General features: G+C 33.7%; 1 protein-coding gene across 1 annotated transcript in view; it reads right to left on the bottom strand.

The window, feature by feature from the left end:
* LOC135206037 (polypeptide N-acetylgalactosaminyltransferase 5-like) overlaps positions 1-6652 on the bottom strand; it is a gene marked incomplete in the record, with an annotated part of 590860 nt that extends 584208 nt beyond the window's left edge. The window contains 1 exon segment of the mRNA XM_064237212.1: positions 5725-6652.
* Positions 6653-13191: the final 6539 nt, after the last annotated feature.

Here is a 13191-nt window from a genome sequence, read left to right as displayed (position 1 = left end):
GCTTCACAAAAATACTTGAGATCGAAAACAGTAAAGGAGAAATTGCTGAACCTCGAAAAGAAAAAGTGAAAAAAAGTCTGCTTAAAACAAAAGAACAACAGCAGTGCGCAGCATCTCTGTAGAGGCTAAATCAAACCACATTTGAAAGAGAGAGAGAGAGAGAGAGAGAGAGAGAGAGAGAGAGAGAGAGGAGAAACCAAAAGTAAGTCAACAATAGAGTAACTGATCTCGGGGCGTAAGTTGGAGTCACTGAACTGAACATGGCAGGGCACCGTACAGAGAGAGAGAGAGAGAGAGAGAGGGGGGGGGGTGATTCAGTATGAAGTACGCTGAAAATGTCTGAAGAGTTTCACCCTGGAAGATCACCTGTTTTTCGCTTTCACTGTGCAAAGCGCAGGTTTGTATCCGGCAACCCCCTCCTCCTTTCTCCTTCCTATACTCCTCTCCCTCTCCGTTCTTCCCACACACACACACAAACGGCTCAACACAGAATGAATGACGTGTAGGTAGACATCAGGAAAAAATATAACTACGATATCTGGTTCCAGGAGACGCATGGTACCATGAATGTTGAAAGCAATATATTCCAGTAATTTGCTTGACACTTAATCCTTCCAAGAAGCAACGAAAGCATCCTTTATTCTTGAGAGAGAGAGAGAGAGAGAGAGAGAGAGAGAGAGAGAGAGAGAGAGAGAGAGAGAGAGAGAGAGAGAGAGAGAATCATTATCTTACACAGTGAGTCCAGAATATAAAAACTTTGGGAAAATATTATTATCATCATTATTAAAACACCCTTTTTATTATTTCACTCATTTGACCTTTTTTTACATTTTACTTGATATGACGACCATTCAATAAAGCTCCGGAAACCAATAAGAATACACATGTACCATTAACACATTAATATTACTATTACGGCAGTTAAGTTTGAGCACAACTGTTCAGATTTTCCATAATTGCATTTTCGTATTGACTACTTTTATCTGCAATGTCTAATAATCATGGCTACGAACTATTTTATTTTATTTTTATTACTATGTCACAAATCTAAAAAAATTAATACGCACGCATAAACACAAAAAGGTATATATACAAGGTACAAGGTATAAAGGCATACAAATATATATATATATATATATATATAATATATATATATATATATATATATATATATATAATATCCACCCCTAAATCTCCCTATGCCCCACTATCGCCCTACATCCCACCAAAGTCAATTTGCAGGCAACGAAAAGTGCAAACAAGGGGGAGGAAAGAAGGGTAAGGTGAGGTCGTCCTAACTCTGTAGCACCAGGCTATACCCCGATAACACGAAAGCCCAACAAAAGCACTTCCTAAAATTTATCGTCAAGGAGTGAAATCAATTTATAACTTCAGAAAACACTAACCAACCCGCCACCAACGGGTTACGGGGAAGAGGAGGAGGTTGCCACGTCGAATAACATAACAGAGAGATGGGTTGCATGCAGCCTTTTGGCGAGGCTGCGATAAGAGGAAAGGAAAATTAAGATCGTGAGAAATGGTTTTAGGTAAATGAAGCCTCGTGAGAAAGGTTTTAAGGTCAATGAAGCCTCGTGAGAAAAATTTTGAGGTAAATGAGGCCTCGTAAGAAAATGTTGCGGGTAAATGAAGCCTATTAAGTCAAAGTTTTAGGCAAATGAAGCTCCGTGAGAAATGTTTTTAGGTAAATGAAGCCTCGGGAGAAGCTTTTTAGGTAAATGGAAAGCCACGTGAGATAGGTTTTAAGGTAAATGGAGGCCTCGTAATAAAAGAGTTTAGGTAAATGAAGCCTCGTAAGAAAGAGATTTAGGTAAATGAAGCCTCGTATGAAAATGTATTAGGTAAATGAAGCCTCGTAAGAAAGAGTTTTAGGTAAATGAAGCCTCGTATGAAAATGTATTAGGTAAATGAAGCCTTGTCAGAAAGAGTTTTAGGTAAATGAATCTCGTAAGAAAGAGTTTTAGGTAAATGAAGCTTCGTGAGAAAGTTTTGAGAATGTTCAAAGATTAAAAAAATATTTCTTTGATTTCGAAAGGAAAATTTTAAGGAATGATCCTTGTCAAAATACACTGAAGTAGAAGAGCCTTGTATGACTAAGGGAGTCTAGTCAGAGAGATTTTAATGTAGTTTCAATATAACCTTGTACGAAATATCTTGAGGGAAACGAAGCTCACAAGAATGATTTTGAGGTAAACGAACCTCCATGAAAGACCTTGCAAAAAGACTAACGCAAAAGCGACGATTCCTCAATAACGGAAAGAAAATGAATGCAGCAATCACAGCTCAAGGAAAACTATGACCTTTTTCAAATCAAGGAATGGTTACGCATAACCGCTAAAGCGAAATAATAAGGGGATTTTTTTATTTACTCAAATAAACGCGCCACTGGAAGAGACTGCAATCAATCAAACGGTTTTTCCTTTTCCCCTTTTTTTAAAGAAGAAATAAGAGGTTTCGCCAAAACGGAGCTGGAATGAGTTCGTAATTCTTGGACACATTTTTTTTTAAGTTTACTTACAAAACTACTGAACTGAAACGGGGGCATAACTCGCGTGTCACTTTCACGAAAGTTTACCAACAAAATATTGAATTGGGATACGACCGACGCTCTGTCACTGCTCGAAAAGTCTATTTACAAATGAGTGAAATAATGTCATAACTTGACTATTCATTCCCTAATCACAGAGACCTGGCGGTAGAACTTTAGACACACATCAAAATAATAAACATGTTAACGGTCAAAAAAAGAAACAAGTCGATGAATACAGAAAGATTTCTCCTTCTCTTCTTCTTCCTCTACGGATATAACGACCCGTGAGGCCTTCCATTCAGCCTCATGTGTTCTCTAAGCCTACAAAGGATATGACAACGCTACTTACGGCAGAGTTATAGTAAGAGTAACGAGGAGTAACTAAGCTTAGGCCTAATGACACACTCTCTCTCTCTCTCTCTCTCTCCAGACACACAGGCAAATTAGTGCTTTACTGGGACCTACCTCTCTCTCTCTCTCTCTCTCTCCGCACAGACAAACTAGTGCTTTATTAGGATTTCTCTCTCTCTCTCTCTCTCTCTATCGAATAAACAAACACACACACACACACATACATATATATAATATATATATATATATATATTAATATATATATATATATATATATATATATTAAATATACACTAAATAAATATACTGTATGCATACACATATAATATAATATATATACATTAATATAAATATATAAATAATTAATAATTATTTAATAATATAATATAATATATTATATTACATATATGTAAATATACTATAAAATTTAATACATATATAATATATATATATATATATATATATATATATATAATTTCTATATATAAGATATATATATATGAACACACACCAGCCATCATCCAGAACATTTACCCGTATAACCCAAACAGTAGGGCGCATTGCGGTTCAACAGAAAAAAAAACAAAAAAAAAAAAAAAAAAATGGGCAGGGCAAGGGAAACTGAACCTCACAGAGAGAGAGAGAGGCGTTTACTCTTTTCCCCTCCTGTGACGGGAATACCAAATGGCAGGAACGGAGGATGTTGAATATGAAAAGCCATTACGGGAAATTATGTAATTATTGCTTTCCACTTTATTGGCTTTTTTTTGGGCAATATGAGGATCATGCGATGTGTTTATTAGGCTTGTTTTGATTTCTGGGAATTTTCCTATCGTTATTATATTATTTAGAGCCTTACCTTCTTATTATTATGTTTTTAAGACAATATGAGGATCATGCGATGTGTTTATTTGGCTTTTTATTCATTTCTGTGAATTTTCCAATAATTACTATCATTATTAATATTTAGAGCCTTACCTTTTTAATATTTGTAAATGCTAGTGCTATTATTATCATTCTTATTATTATTTAGAACTTCACTTTTTCACTTGTGTAGATTCTCGTATAATTATTATTATATTATTATAATTACTATTTAGAGCCTCATTTTTTTCCTTTTTGTAAATTCTCGTATTATTATTATTATCATTATTATTAATTCAAGCATGGGGAGGGTGTGAGGTTGGGGGGTTGCGGTGGTTAAAACTCTTCAATATCTTACATAACACTTTCAACGTTATGCAATCTGGTGTAGCATTCTTACTTACAGTCTTCAATTGCAATGGGAATACCATAAGTACTGTAATAGCCAATAAAGGTTTGCAACTTACAGGCACATTTACGAAGAAACCAATGACACATATATCTCACGTAAAGAAAATAACTAGCGCACGGCAGACAAGGTCATATCATAAGAAAATACAGTTTCTTTAAACACATTCTTTGACACGGAACGACTAGGCCATGCATGAAGGCTATAAAGGTTTATTCTAGGGAAATTAGTATATCCAATGTATAAATTAAAAAAAAAACTCGAGAGCGCAAAGATACTTAGAAATGCTATGCGGGCCAAGTTGTTGAAAAAAAAAAACTAGGACAATGTTATTATAATAAAAAAACCTAGTGCAAAGTTATTCTGAAAACTACCATAGCCAAATATAAAAAAAAAAACTAGGGGAGCCAAGTTATTCAAAAATACTTATAAGGATCAAGTTGCCAAAAAAATAACTAGGAGGACCAAAGTTTTAAAAAATGAGGGAACGTCACTATAAACAAAGCTATGAGGCCAAAGTTATTAAAAAAACTAGAAAGGCCAAATATTCTAAATAAATATATGACAAACTTATTCAAGATACTTATAAACTGTGAGTCAGAAATAAGTATTGGTCCCTCATTGGGCATAATAAAAACCTTACCCTTAAAACCACTCACACACACACACACACACACACACACACTAAAACATTATTATTACAATAATCGCCTTTAGTCTAAAGCATACGTTAATTATAAGAGCTAAATCACTTCAGACTAGTCAATATTAGGTAATCTCAGTCCTAAAAAATCTCTGCATTGAAACTTCTGAGAGCGAGAGAGCTCATCCCTGGGGGAAAATCATCTTTGCCCCCAAAAAAAACCTTACGAACGTATATATAATAGGCTTACCCGGTTAACCTTGAATACCGCTGAACTTTGAGACAAAAAATATGTAAAAATGAAAAAAAAAAAAAAAAAAAAAAAAAGAAAAAAAAAAAAAAAAAAAAAAACATACCATGTTATCTTTATCCTGATCCAACAACGAATAGGCAGCCCCTGACAACTTATCACGACAACTTTAATCAAATGCCGCCAACACCAGCATCGCAACTTACCTAAAAAATAACAATATAAAAAAAAAACAGTTGAGCGAAAGTGTGATGAACCACTCTGGCCTATCCAGGTAACCCAAGGCTACGGTGGGATGCTGAGTTGCCACATTGCGCCTAGTCTCCGGTGGGAATTTCAATGACAGGAAATGCCACGCTTAAGGGCATGCGGATAAAGAAAGTCAAATTCATCGTGGCGATAAAACATAAATTTCGAACTAAAAACTGACGTAAAGCGTTATTTAATACCAAGGTGTGACCAAAACCACCAATATCTTCCAGAAACCCCGATTTTGTCAGTCGCCAAACTCGCGTTAGCAACCGACAAGGTGTTCCCTACTGTCAGACAGGATTCTTCTCATCCGACGCGCAAAATGATTCCGTGTAATATTGCAGCTCCATCCTTACATAATAACTCACAAATATCAACAAAACCCGTGAAAGTAAGAGCAGCCTCACCTTTCAATCGCGCAGGTTGATAAAGAGCTGTCTATCAGCTGGTCGTCCAACGAGCCACCAACAGGTGTGTGTCTGAAGAAGAAAAAGGGGCTTCGAGTTCGTATTCACCAACAGACACGGGAGACGGAGAGCGGTTCGTAAATTCCTTTCCTCAGTTCTTCTTCTCCTATTGTAGGATGGTTTGCAGTCCTTTTAGGCTCACTGGGGTCACTGCACGGCGGTCCTGGGGAGATCGAGCAGGATTCCCACCCCCTCCTAAAAAAAGGCGTGTGTGCACGAATTCATTGGCGGGACCACACACACACACACACAGTCACACACTCAGGACGGGACAGGACACTTGCACTCGTAAGAGACAAAAAAGCACCTGTAGTACGATGTGACGTTATATCTCAATTTCTCTTTTCCAAAGCACGTGCGTTGTCGTCGTAACAGCGTTCACCTGGTGACGGTGTGGTCTGCTGGGGCGTATCTTTCAAAGAACCGGCAGCAAGAACGCACTAACACACACACACAGACACACTCTCTCTCTCTCTCACCCCAACTCTGCCTGCGACGGCAGCCACTAGACTAGTACCACCAGCAAGCCACTCTCGCACTCGCTGCCTTCCAAACACTACTAACACATCGGCTATCTCTCTCTCTATCCCCTCACTCTCTCTCTCTCTCCCTCTGAGTTTTCGCTCTCACAATTTCCTCCCCGTTTACGGCATCGAAAGCACGAGATCAATCCCACGTGCGGAAGGAACAACACACTAGTACTAGTACCACCGCTGCTGCTGTGGCAGGTAGGCAGGCAGCTACGTGACACTGGTATGGACGAACGAGATGGAACAGCCACAGATGTTGGGCTAAAGGAGGCCGGAGCGCCCGACAACACGTTCCCACTACAAGCTCCCGCACACACACTGCTGGACTGGAGTGGTGGTGGTGGTGTGGTGGCGGTGGCGGTGTCTCGTCCCGATCCCGATCCCCACCATCCCTCTCTCCACCAATCTCACTCCCCCTCCAGAAAGATCCTGCGCCGGGAGAGAGAGTTGCCACGTGGCCCATATATAACATCATATTCGTAATATCGGTAAGGAAGGTAATAAATTATTATAATAATGTATAACCTTTTTCAAAGCTCCCATTTGCAAAGCCATTTCCCCATCACTGAATTCGATCAAAATAAAAAGCCAGTCGTTTAAGACTATAAGCACCATCGAGCGAAAGCTAGAACTTATATCCAAGTCTCTCCAGCCAGTTCGAACGCCAATCAAATTACAGACAGATCAATAAATTACAGAAAGTAAATAAAGCGAATCCCAAATGCAGATAGACGCCCGATATAGTCATACAGCGACAAAAAAAGAAGTATTGTATCGAGGTCGATGCGTAGCGTAGGTATACGTCAAAATAATAATGGAGTTCCCAATGCGGCAAAAGTTCGCCATCTGATATTCCCGTTGAAGGCTTCTCTTAAGGGCAGTGCTCCCTCGTTGCTAAATGTCGCCAGACACGACAATTAAGCTAAACATTTCCTTATAAACCTTTCGATAATAATACCTGAATATTACCTGCAGGTAGATTAATACTGGATAAGAGATAAATATATAATAAGGAGACTCGCATTCAGCATCAGTGACGAGCGAGATGACCAACGTAAAAAAAATAAAAAGAAATAAAAAAATTCACGAAAAGTGTCAAGGCTGTGATTTTGAATTCTCGAGTATCATGACATTCGTATTGTACAGATTTATGTCTGTATTGAACTGTATCTGTTTATCACGAAATCAGTGTTGTGATACAAGGATATAGAATGTAATAGTATATATACACACATATGTATACATACACACGTAGATACATATACAAATATATATATATATATATATATAAAGAGATCTGATAGCTTTGTACATAAAGAAAAGTACACTGACTAAGTTAAACGAATAATTTAAAAAATAGTTGGCTCAATTTAATCCAGACAGAACCATTTGCTGGCTAAATTTAACCTACAAAACAAATACCAAAACTTCAATCTATAACGCTAAATTAAAAGACAAAAATTAAAATGAAACCTTTGTTCCCCTGATGATTATGCTTATATGGTGTATTGTGTTTTTTTGGGGGCGGGGGGCAGGAATCCTAAACCAAATTTCCCGTAATTCCGAAACTTCAAAAAAAGTTTAAAGTTTGTCCGTATATCGTTGCTTGTAGTATTACTCATTTGGTAATCGTGAACTTCAACCTGGCAAATCATATAAATAAAAAGAGCAAATTCAAAACGAACAACAATAAATAAAGCATATTTAGTTTGGAAGAATATAAAGTCGCCACCTGATATATACGTGTGTATATTACGTATATATATATGTGTGTATATATATATGATATATATATATATATATATATATATATATATATATGTATATATATATATATATATATATATATATATATACAATATATATATATATACATATATATATATATATATATATATATATATATATATATATATATATATATATATATATTATATATATATATATATATATATAGACAGTTATATATGAGAGAGAGAGAGAGAGAGAGAGAGAGAGAGAGAGATTATCCCAGCGTAAACTGGGTGACGCAACCAGCAGGCGACACTGAAAAAAAATGAAAAAAATAAAAGAAGCTTCCCGTCCCTTACCTTATCATGATCCTGTCCCTGGTCAGTCCTTTCCTTCCTAGGAATCGCTGGAGTCCTTTGGGAGGATGCGATACACACGAACACGTCCTTCCTTCCCAACGTCAGGTGAGGCGTGGTTGTCCAGAGGGCATCGAAAGCACTATTGTCAGAAGGGGACGATGGTAAAACAATTGTTTAAAGTGATGTTAATTAATGTTTTACATTATGACAGGATGCTGAAGACGAATTTTGTGAATGATGACCTCTCTCTCTCTCTCTCTCTCTCTCTCTCTCTCTCTCTCTCTCTCTCTCTTAGGTCAACTACATGCCAGTCTCGTGTTTATAAAGGTTTGCTATCAATATCTTCATTGGATTAAATTACTCAAATTAAAACATTCTTACGTACCTAAATATCCAATAACTAAAAAAGTAATTAAATAAATAATAAAAATTTAATTCAGTAATAATTAAATACAAACACAAATAGATATACAAACTAATAAAAAAAAAATCTAAGTTAAAATAAACAAACAAGGACACAGTAACAGACAACTGAAATTTCAATAACCAAAAAAAATAAAATAAATATAAATAATTTAATTAGTTCACCAATAATTGAATACGCAAATAAATATATAAATTAATTTTTAAAAATACACAACAAATTTTAAATAAAACAAGGACACAGTAACTGACAAACGGAAGTTTCAAAATAACCAAAAAATAAATAAATATAAATAATTTAATTAGTTCACCTATAATTGAACACGCAAATAAAATAAACAAATTAATTTTTTTCAAATACACGCCAAAAAATTTAAATAAAACAAGGACACAGTGACTGAGAACGGAAACTTCATTGACCGCTGAAACCAGGTGCTTTTGTTCCACAACAAAGGCAAGCAAATAAATAAAACAAAGACAGAATAAAAAAAATATATATGTAACTTTTGTTTCAGAGTAACGTCAGCTTTAAGGGAGGAGTGCGGGCTGTCATTTTAAAAGAGACTATTATTATTATTATTATTATTATTATTATTATTATTATTATTATTTATTATTATTATTATTATATTATTATTATTGTTGTTGTTGTTATTATTGGATGTAGAAATTCACAATTATTATTATTATTTTTTTTTTCTTTTGCTCTATCACAGTCCTCTATTTCGACTGGGTGGTGTTTATAGTGTGTTGCCAGGGTTGCATCCTGCCTCCTTAGGAGTCCATCACTTTTCTTACTATGTGCGCCGTTTCTAGGATCACACTCTCCTGCATGAGTCCTGGAGCTACTTCAGCCTCTAGTTTTTCTAGATTCCTTTACAGGGATCGTGGGATCGTGCCTAGTGTTCCTATGATTATGGGTACAATTTCCACTGGCAGATCCCATATCCTTCTATTTCTATTTTTCAGGTCTTGATACTTATCCATTTTTTTTCCCTTTCTTTCTCTTCAACTCTGGTGTCCCATGGTATTGCGACATCAATGAGATATTATTATATTATTATTATTATTATTATTATTATTATTATTATTATTATTATTATTATTATTATTATTATTCATGTAAAATGTGAAGAAATCCCCAACTCTGTAAATGTAAATATATATATTATTAATATTCGTTTGTTATATAATATATATATATATATATATATATATATATATATATATATATATATATATATACTATACATATATATATATTTATAAAATATGTTTTTACTTAAAGGATTTCCTGAACATTTATTATTATTATTATTATATTATTATTATTATTATATTATTATTATTATTATTATTACTATAGTTTTATTCATTATTATTATTTTATTATTATTATTATTATTATTAGATTATTTTTATTATTATTATTATCATCCTACAATGCTTCGAACTTGCCATGCAGCCTTGCACAAACCAGAATTCCCATAAGCTTTTTTTCATAGACCTTTCCCACAACCCGTCCCCAGCCCCCAAACACCAACAACAACAAAGTAGTTTGTAGGCTTACTCCCCGAGTAAGCGAGGATCAAAATAGCAAAACAATATCAACCCAGACATCAAGTGAAATTAATGGCCACAATTAAATTAAGAGTAAACTTCTAGGCAGGAAATGTTACAATGAAGAATAAAACAAGTGTCACGGCAGCACATAATAATGAGGACAATGAGTATTACAAGCGGTTATTCTCATAAGAGGATGTAATGACTCGGTTGTATTTGCTTTCCCGATTACAGGTCGGAATGACGAAGGTTGGAAAAGCCACATATTATAGTTTAGATGAGATAAATATATATATATATATATATATATATATATATATATATATATATTCATATACATACATAGATATATATATATATATATATATATATATATATATATATATATATATAAATATATATATGTTTATATATAACAATAAATATAAATATATATATATATATATATATATATATATATATATATATATGTATATATATATATAAATATATATGTATATATATATAAATATATATGTATATATATAAATATATATATATATATATATCTATATATATATATATATATATTTATATATAACATAATATATATATATATATATACTATATATATATAATATATATATATATATATATATATGTGTATATAGATATATATAGATGTATATATATATAAATATATATGTATATATATATATATGATATATATATATATATATATATATATATAATATATAATATATATGTGTATATATATATATAAATATGTATATATATATATATATATATATATATATATATATATATATATATATATATATATATAATATAAAGAATCTCCAGTCACCAATATACAGTATTTCAGAGGGTTTCTTGATACATCTTAGTAGACATCAAGTTTATTTAAGAAACGTTTCGCACACAAAAAGCACGCGGTGCATCATCAGTCTGTATAATAAAAAACAATTACATTATAAAAGGAAACTCACAATAAATACTAAAAATATTACATAATTAAAATACCGCTAAAAGTTAAAGGTTAAAGATTTTAAAATAGGCAAAAGAACCAAGAGAGAGAGAACTATGAACACCAACCATCCATGTTTAAGAAACAGAGAAGGAATGGCAAACTTTGGCGTTCCAACAAAACGACAGCTATGCCAGATACAAAGGTGAAGCCGTAGAGTTACTGTTCAACGAAGGAACCAGCCCTTTTAATGAGTAAGGACTCTAAGGAGTTAGTGCTCTGGGTCCCTCGTATAACCAATAATGGAGAAGTGCTGTTTCAAGACTTCTATTTTACATATTGCCGCATGATTTTTAATATTTGAGAATTCTGGTTGCTTAATTCTCTGACTGTACGAAAACTGTAACCCATGTGACTGCAATATCTCACCTGCAGTAAACCTACGTGTTGATCCAACGTAAGAGCCAGGAGACAGGGTCAGGGCGCATCGAATTGGTAAACAACGTTCGATCTCATGAAGGCCTGCAGGCGATCTTAAAGTTGAAAAATGAGCCTATTCTGCATGGATTGTTAGAAATAAGTTTGAGTGAAGGCATGGAATTTTCCTGTCGTATGATTCGCGTGAGTCTGCGTGAGAACTTGGTATCAAAAACATATGGGATGGATGCAAAAACCAGCTTTTTTGGAACATCGAAATTGGCTATAGGTGGCTGGAGAAATTTGGTTAATACTACGTTAATGATTTTGAGAACTACATCTTAGGATAAGAATTTCTCTGAAAAAAAGTTTAATAAAAATTCTATTTTCATTATGAAAAATGGACCAGTTAGAAGAGGTATTTCAATGCTCTATGCACTAGGGTGTAAATAGGTGTTTAATTTAAAAGTTTTTTGACAAGAACTGTAATAGTTGTTGGCTAGTCCTGTATATGTCTTTTTTCTATAAAACTGCTGTGGAGAATTCAGAGTTAATTCTTGTAACAATTAACATCTAAGAATGGTAAACTGTCATTGCTCTCCGTTGTTTCCATCGTGAACTGAATATTCGAGTGTCGTTCATTAATGTATTGTAAAAACTGTGCACATTGCCATGGATATTTAAAAAGAGCAAAAGTGTCATCCACATATCTTCTATAATAAGCCTGGTTTAACAGAAGAGTCACATTGATCTAAAAATTTTGTTTTCTAAGTCCGACATCAAAAAAGTTAGCAAATACAGGACCTAAAGGTGATCCCATGGCAACTCCATCGACCTGCGAATAGAGTTGCTGGTTAAAAACAAACATAGAATCTTGCACAGCAAGTTCCAGAAATTGTTTTTAAAAGTAGACCTATTAAAACCGTAACAAAAAACAGAGTGTCGTTATTGATAAAAATCCTATTTAACAAAAATGATATCTATAGTTTCATTCAATGGCCACTTAGTAAAAAGAGATTCGACGTCAAAGCTAACCATAAAATATTCACCATCTTGGTTGACAATTTTGTTGTTGAAATTCGTATCCATTCTTTAAAGTATATTCGTTTAAACTAAAATCAGAGAGCAGGCTGGCTAAAAATTTAGAAATAGAGAAGGATGGGCCATAATGGGTCTAACAGGAGTATTAGGTTTATGAATTTTTGGTAAACCGTAAAGGATACTAAAGGAGGAACCAGTAACAAATAGTTTTTGATAAGTAGTATCATTTATGATGTTGTCTTTTTTTTTATTTTTCTTAGAAATCTATTAATTCTGTCCTCTCTTTTATATATATCGAGAAAGTTATTGGTTCACCATGAGATTGAAAAACAATTTTGTAGTGTCAGATAAAATATTTTGCTTTTTTCATATAATC

The sequence above is a fragment of the Macrobrachium nipponense genome, chromosome 29 (genome assembly GCF_015104395.2).
Source record: "Macrobrachium nipponense isolate FS-2020 chromosome 29, ASM1510439v2, whole genome shotgun sequence".
NCBI lineage: Eukaryota > Metazoa > Arthropoda > Malacostraca > Decapoda > Palaemonidae > Macrobrachium > Macrobrachium nipponense.
Note: the sequence above shows the minus strand (reverse complement) of the source record. Positions and strands in the feature narration are given on the sequence as shown.